Raw genomic sequence first — 8,316 nt, 5'->3', positions numbered from 1 at the left:
TAAAAGCTACTAGTCTTAGACTCCTTTGAGTTCATTCAGGCTATACTGAGCTTTCTATAAATTAGAGAAATCGTTAGCTCTCTTATTCTTATGGGCTTAATCCCAAAGACTTATCCATTCTTGACACCTTCTCACTTGCCTTTTCTTATCCTTACTCCTGCCGTCCTAAACCCTTGTCGCTTTACCATACTTTAGCTTGCGACCTACACATATGTATTTATATTACTCGCAACCTTTCTTCAACTTTCTTACACTATAGATTTCCTTGTGTTATTTTGGAACATCAAGCGCGACATCACATCGTCTCTAATTCTGGTTTACTCTCTTAACTAGATCTCTTGGTACCTAGAAACCATAGGCTGGAAGATATGCCACTGACGACGCCACTATCATTCCTGGATATTGAATCCCCCCGCTTCTAGCATTCTATCCGAAGGATGGATTGTTCACAAACTTCTGCATTTGAGTATCTCGTACGTTGTTCGCTTTTTCTTTACTTACCTTAAAATCTCGCATTATATCTTCTATATCTTTCATGACCTCCCTTCCACATAGGTATAATTCACATCCATAACTTGAAGCTCAGTTATAACATTTGCACCTTTGGTGCATACACAATTCGGTAGGAGCTTCATACTGACTTCCTATACGGCTAGTACTTCTCTAACTGGCTTTACTGTAAGCTGTTATAGAATATGGCTATTGTACTATCTCTTTTGTACCTCTGATATTAAGAGTGGTTCTGCAATGTTCTCAATCATGATGTCTATAATTTTTGGGGTTCAATAATCAAACTCATGGTTTACTTAGTTGATGTAACTCTTTTGTTTCCTCTTCCTTCTGGTCAACCTTTATGTAGGCTTAAGCTATCTTCCTATCTGCTGCTCCTGGTATTAGTTATTACTTTGACCTTCTGTGGATGCTATAGAATATCCATGACACAATCTTCTAACAATTCAATACTCTATCTATAACCTCGACTCTATTCTTTCTTTTAACTTATACCGGAGTCTTTTACGACTGCATGATTGTCAACATGTATGTTGCATGGATAATACTCTAAAATCTTGAGTGCCTTCAAAACATAATTAACTCAGGATCATTGATCGAATAATTCCTTCTGTTCCTTCTCAGCTTTTTTTAAACATAAGCTATTACTTTTCCTGGTTTTCTTGCCTCCTTGTTGCGCGCATACTTAGCTTATCTTAGTTCTCACATATGCCGTAATTTTCGTGCAACTCATATGATCTCAAATATTACTTTTAATTTTTCTTCCCGTTCATTAGCCAAGGAATGCGCCAATTTCTTATGGAGTGCATACAATGTTGTTGTTAGACTGTTGTTATAAGACCATTTCCTCTTCAGGTCACTGTAGGTTGAAGCATTCTTTATTATTTTCTCAGCTAGTCTTTCATTGTAGTACTTATGGACGACCCTCTGCCTCTTGTAAAGCTGCGAGCTTATTACATCTTATTCTCGATAGAATTTTTGATGTTTGTACTCACTTGTAATTATCCTTAGTTACTTACCTCCACACTCTTCTACTCGTACGGTTGCTTCTGAACTGAAGTTTTGGTTGTCTTCCCAGTGGAACTCTCTTTTATTTCCGTAACACTCATACGGTACCTTTAACTACCCCAACTCCTATCTAAATATTTCTCAAGGGTCACGATGTCATCTGCGAGGCTGACTTCCTCACGTTGGGGTTCACTATGTTTATCTTGCACGATCTATTGATTTGTCTGTATCCTATTATCTCGCCATAACTAGGCTCTTCTTGAATCAACTACTGACTACTCGTTGACCCATTCTCATATCAGTAATCCGCGTAAGCATTCTTGGGTTATTTCTTTTGTCTTGACTTATCTCTCTCACTAGATCCTTATTTATCAAAAACATCCCGGGTTGGAACCCTTACTTCCACTCCTTGACGTCGTGCTTGCATAATGTTCTGGAGTTGTAGCATATATGTAGGATTTGAATAAGTGCAATCTCATTCCTTTCACATTTTTATCGCATTTTTTCCTTTACCATTCCATAGTTACTAGAATCACTTAATTCTGACATAATGTCACATCACTCTATATTCCCCCCTTTATGCAAGTAGTAAGATTTAGTGCTACGATGATATACGTATAGATGTTTTACCTCTTCATCATTTAGGTCTTTTCACTTGCCTTGAGGTAATCTTTCTGTATCAAGGATAACAACATTTCCTTACTCGTGAGGGTGACACTTAATGTAACTGGCACATACAATCCCTTAAACTTAACTTTTCTCACATTGCTTGCTTTAGGGAGCATCTTCCAGAATGACCATTCTCTGAATTTCTCATGAATCTTCTTATGTGGTCTATTCTATTATTGCGGGAACGAAATTTGAAATTCTCAAGATGTTGACCATTATCAAATCACTCAGTCCCTAATCCATGTTTAGTTTATCTTGTTCGCCAGCCCATATTAATTTCTTTTACTCTGAAGGTCTAGTTTTTCCCATTGGTAATCACGTTAGAGTCACGAACTTATTTCTTGAAATAAGGATATGACTTTATGGCCTATACTCTTTTGTTGTCTCAAGGCCTATCACCTCTCGTTTCTTCCTTCACCTGTCCATATACTCTGTAATACTGTCATTTGTTTTTCTACCGTTGTCATCCATGTATCATACCTTACTCATAATGCTTCCTTATCTCTCTTCTTATTTCCCTGCTAATATTTCTGCCAATCACTTTCTTTTGAAAACTTCAATAAGACATTCTTTTGCTTTTAGCTCCCCTTGCTTCATCCATTGGCTCTTCGGATTACCTAGCATTTTCACTCTACTAGGGACGAGAGTCATACTAAGGTAATATTTATTCCTTCCAGGATTCCAGTGCCCGTCTTTGAACATTCTAGTATTCATATCTAGTTGTACTATTCTAGAGTGCACCATATGGGTATCTTACAAGGAGATCTATTAGCACATTTGTAATATCCTTCGGAAATGTTAACTAACGCAAACAATCCATCTAATATTTTGGGTTACTTTAACCCCAACTAGATCCTGATATTTTTTTCTTTTCTTAACTATATATGTTGGCTCCCATGGAGAATAACTGAGATTGGTGTGGCCAATTGTACATACCTCTGTTACAATTGAAGTTACCTCTAAATACTTATATTTCTTTGCTTGAATCGTGAATACTGTTAATCTTTATTAACTGGATACCTCGTACCCTTCTTACATTGTTACTTTTACTGTTGAAACTTGTATCTATCTTCTGAATCTCTTATTCCTTTTTACCGTAAGAGTGGATAGATATTCTTGCCTTACGGATCCTTATCAAGAAGCCTACATGTCTTAGTAACCACATGTTCTGCTGGAGACCTTACATTTACTCATTATAAGCATGGTGCAAAATCGAGTTCCTCTAACTCAATTCTTCCACAGCCATATGTTGATACCCAATTTTTCTCTATATATTTTTATACTCAAAATACTTTCAAAATAGCATGTGTATGCATATATAAGCATGCCCAAGTATTTTGGTATTTTTCCCAAATTTTTAAAGATTTTCAAAGCCAATTTATTGTCTATTTTAACAATACAAAATCCAATAATTATTTCCGAAATTATTATTTTGGTGAATAATTTATTTCCATCCTCATAGTTACACCAAAATATAATTAACGTGATTTGTGCATATTTTTACAAATTCATTTGATATTTTCTTTAAGCTAAATTACATAAAATTGCAATTATGGCCTATATTACGATTAATAGCGTTTTGCAATCATAAAATCATTTCCGGAATTTTTAGATTAATGGTTATATATTATTAATTATCTTAGTGCTTTTAATTTGTTTTTAAAATCATTTTACTATTTTTTATAAATAAAAAAGGTAAAACTAGCTATTTAACATGTGGCCTCAGTTCATTTCAATTATAGCCCCATTACATTTCAATTCTAGCCTAAAAGTGACCCAATTTCAAACCCAAATTCGGACGACCCAATTCTTATTTTTACCCGACCCCTTAACCCGTTTTCAAACCCGTCCGAATTTTCTTTATATCCTGACCGTTGATCATTTTGATCAACGACCCTGATTCACCCTTTCCTTTTTTAATCCCCTAACCCCTCTAACCCTAACCACATTTGCAAAATGACGCCTCCTCTGAATCCCAAAACTCTCTCAAGTTCCTTCAGAACCCTAGCCTCTTCCTACCTAGTTCCACCGTGTTTTCACCGGAGTTCATGGCTTCTCAGGCCATGGACAACCTATACTCACCTCCTCCGGCTCTTGCATGCATGATGCTCGAAGGTTCGAGGCTAAACCTCGAAGGTATTCACTCAGACCTTCACCGATTCAAAGATTTTGGCCATCTCCGGCCTTGCTCCGGCGTACCATGGTGTTTTGAGCCTGATTCTGACCTCTCCGACTCAGATCGGTGACCTTTTCAAAGCTTTTTCTAGGATTCTTCTGAAACCCTAACCCGTCGAGGTTTTCCCGATTTTTCTTTTAGATCTGTTGTGTATCTATGCTCTACTTGAGTGTTCAAACGATTTCCCTAACTTTTCTTTCAAAAAATTACTTTTCGAAGCCTCTTTTACCATCTAGGGTTTTCTGAAAATATGTAAGTGTTTATCTGACTTTCTTTTTGCCTCTACTGTGTTTTTATGTTTTCCTTCTACCACATATGTTCCTAATACCGTGCTTTCTATATTCCATTTTTGTATGATCTGCTATTGTGTTTTCTACACTATGTCCTTGTATGCTTTTCTACTATGTTCTACTATTTTCTTCTACCATGTTCTGGTATGTTTCACCTACTGTATTCTCCTATCGTGTTCTTAAATGCTCTTACTATTTTTTCTTTCTACTGAACTTTGTTTAAGCCTCTTATAAAAGGATCTTCTTAAGCATGCTTCCTTCTACTGTTCTTATCAGTTTGTCTCATCATGCTTCGAATTGGTTTCTTTACTCTGTTGCTTTGAGCTCTTCTATTGTATTTGCATGCAATTCATGAGTTCTGTTGCTGCGAGAAGCATGTTAGAAGTTTCAGTTCTTTTCAGAAACCTCTGAACATGTTTCGATTCAACTGTTGGCCCTCTCATCTTTGCTTTATGGTTTGCCCGAACTAGGGTTCTTATTTCAAAACCCCCAACTCTTTTAGATCAATTTTGAAGTTTCATATGATTCTGACCTTTTGATAAACTCTTCTAAACTCTGTTACTGGATTTTTCACTGATTTTACGATGACATGACAATTTTTCTTTCATACTTAACGTGTCTGTATGCTCTTTATATGTGATGTACCTTTCTGTAAAAGGGCTTTCCAACTTGTGATTGATTCAGAATCCCTTTTAATAGGTCTAATTGATTGTTACTGATTTTCCTTAAGTTAAAATCTTTCCTCTCTTTCTGACTTGGTTCATTGATAATGTCGAATCCCTGATTCCTTGATTTACTAGGTACTAATTGATTTACTGTGTTCTTGCCTTATTTGGGCTAACCGTATATTTTAAAAATTTCTTTCCTTAGTTAAATCCCTATGTATTTACCCCTATTTTCCTACTTTACACAAGATGTTTACTTGATTCTCTTTCCTTAACTGATCGTTTTCCATTACCGTTTGAGTTTGAACTCCTTAATTAAAGGAAGTTCTTATGTTGATTGATTATAATTGATACATAGTTCCATAATTACTATGATTCTTCCCTTACTCTCTACCTGTTTTCCATGCTATAAATACTCAACTCTTTTTCTTTTCACAACACGGAATACACTTCAGAGCTTCACTTAATTCTCACAACCCCTTCTAAAACTTTCTGCACTTTGGCTTTCTCAAGACTTCTACTTTTATTTGTTTTTCCTAAAACTGGTATGTCCTAGTTTTGATCCTAGAATCAACCCCAATGTGTTTACTTACAAGTTTTTATGTCCATGCCTACTTTACTGCTTTGTAGAATTCAACTTCTATGATATTATGCTTATGTCTTGCTATCTGTTACTGCAATGAATCCCACTCCCCATACCCCTTTATGTGCTTGAGTTGTGGTTTAACACATGGCAATACACAAAGTTATTGTCCATGGATTAAAACTAGATCCTTTGGATCCTGGGCTCTTCCAATTTCCCATACCCCATTCCCTTAGGTGTGTTGAGTTGAGGTATAGCCTGGCAGCATCCAAGTTGCTGTCCAGGGCTAAACCTGACCTTCAATAGGTCCTAACTCTCTAATTTTTTAGCTGACAGGCTGGACAGGGGTGTGCCAGCACTCCTAATTGCTGGGCATGACCACCAGCCTGCCTTGGCATTCCCTAATTCCCCTCTATTGCACCTACACCTATTCCTAAAACCTTAAGTTCTGCCCCCCTCTTTAGAGCCTTGCTTTGGTACCTCGAGTTCCCTCTGAACTTGGACATTTGAGGGCTGACCCTTCCACACTGCACTATAATCTAAATCTGCAATATATTTGGGGTATAAGCACTGCCTGGAGTTCCTGAAACTCCTTGGATATCTGAAACACCCCATATTAGAGAAGGCTTTGGGAATCTGATCTTTGGAAGTTGGTTTATTTCATATTTTAGACCTGGGGTCTGAATTAGGCTCTCCTTGGTTGGAATCTTTAATTTCTGATATATTCTTTCTTATTCATTTTTGTCTGTAATAATCTTGTAATAAACATTTGGGGTCGGCTAGTGGAAAAGGGTAGGGGACTATGCATGCAAGGGGTAGATACCATATTCATAGAGAATTGTTATACTTCTGAAATTCTGCACTCATGAAGATACCATATTCATAGGGATTACTATTTTTCTAAAGTTCTGCATATTATAAATCATTGAAATTCTGCACTCATGTAGATACCATGTTCATAGGGAATTACTATACTTCTAAAATTCTACATCTTCATATAGACACCATGGCTATAGGACTTTCTGCATTCTGCATTCGTCATTAGGCAAACCTATTATAGGATTTAAATACCTAATCAATTGCATGTAGACAACCTGCCTATAGGATTCCTGCATAAGCAATAGCAATGCTCAAATCAGTAACACCTAGAAAGCATGTCTATAGGAGCTGTTAACTGAACTTGAATCGTCAACTCGCTTATAAGCCTAAAATCAGTAGCAATAATGTTTAACGCCTGCAGATCTTATGTCCCTGTAATTGACAATTCTTTTTCTACAATCATTTTACTTCTTTATTTCTGAAACTAATAGATATCATACCTATAGGTTCTGTTTAACGCCTAGGCAACCCTTAGGGTAAAATTTTATAATTGCATCAGTTTTGATAATTACAACCAGCAGGCAGGCCTAATTCGGACTTCTTATCTGAAAATATGTGATAAATTAGCCACCCTTCCTATGTTAAGTTTAATACAGACCAAACCAGTATTTGTAAGTCATGCTAAATAATCTGCTGCTTTGAATGAGGAGGCCAACTTGAGCCTTAACTGCTATTTGTTTCCCTTTTAACTGCTATCTGTTATTGCTTGTCACCTAGATTTTTATCCTTTTGAAAACTCCACAAAAGCCCCAACTCCCTCCCCTTTAGGATTAGTAGTCCCATATGCCTCCGAGACTGATAGGATTGGGATGGGTAATAGCATGCAATAAGTAACGATACCATTTCGCGCTTTAACACCTTAACGGGGTGGGAAGGGTAGATATGGATATGATGACCAATGCGCTAATATCACGTGCGACCCCTCTTCTAAAGAGTGATTGCTGGGTATTGCATTGAAGTGATCCATATTAATTATAAACTTAGGACCCCCCTCCCTTTATTTTCTTTCATCTCTTCTTGTGAAACTATTCAATTTTTGTTTTTCATAAATTTCTGCCCTCTTTACTTACCTTCGAAAGTTTCAACCTAATTGCAATGTTATATGCGAATCCTTATTTGAGCCTTGATTGTTTACTTGTAAAGTCATAATTGTAACATGGTCCGGGAACCACACTAGTGGATCTTGAAGGGTGCCTAACACCTTCCCCTCGAGATAATTTCTAGCCCTTACCCGAACTCTGGTTTTCCAACTCAAACTCTTAAAAAAAGTGTCCTAATGCACTATAATCATTAAGTGGCGACTCTTCAAATTACGAAACCCAATTCTCGAAAGGGAATAGAGTTGTCCTTCCCAATGTCGTATACCCGACTTCTGACCCCATGGTTAGAGAAAAAGGGGGCGTCGACAGCATGGCGACTCCGCTGGGGATTTTCTTTAGGCTTTTACCATTGCATGTTGCTTGTGACTTTACTATCTCATTAATTGCTTTATTTACTGTCTTTTATTCTTTCACTACGAAACTGACTTGACTCTTC

The sequence above is a fragment of the Nicotiana tabacum genome, chromosome 5, assembly GCF_000715075.1.
Source record: "Nicotiana tabacum cultivar K326 chromosome 5, ASM71507v2, whole genome shotgun sequence".
NCBI classification, from domain to species: Eukaryota; Viridiplantae; Streptophyta; class Magnoliopsida; order Solanales; family Solanaceae; genus Nicotiana; species Nicotiana tabacum.
This window is presented reverse-complemented; position numbering follows the sequence as displayed.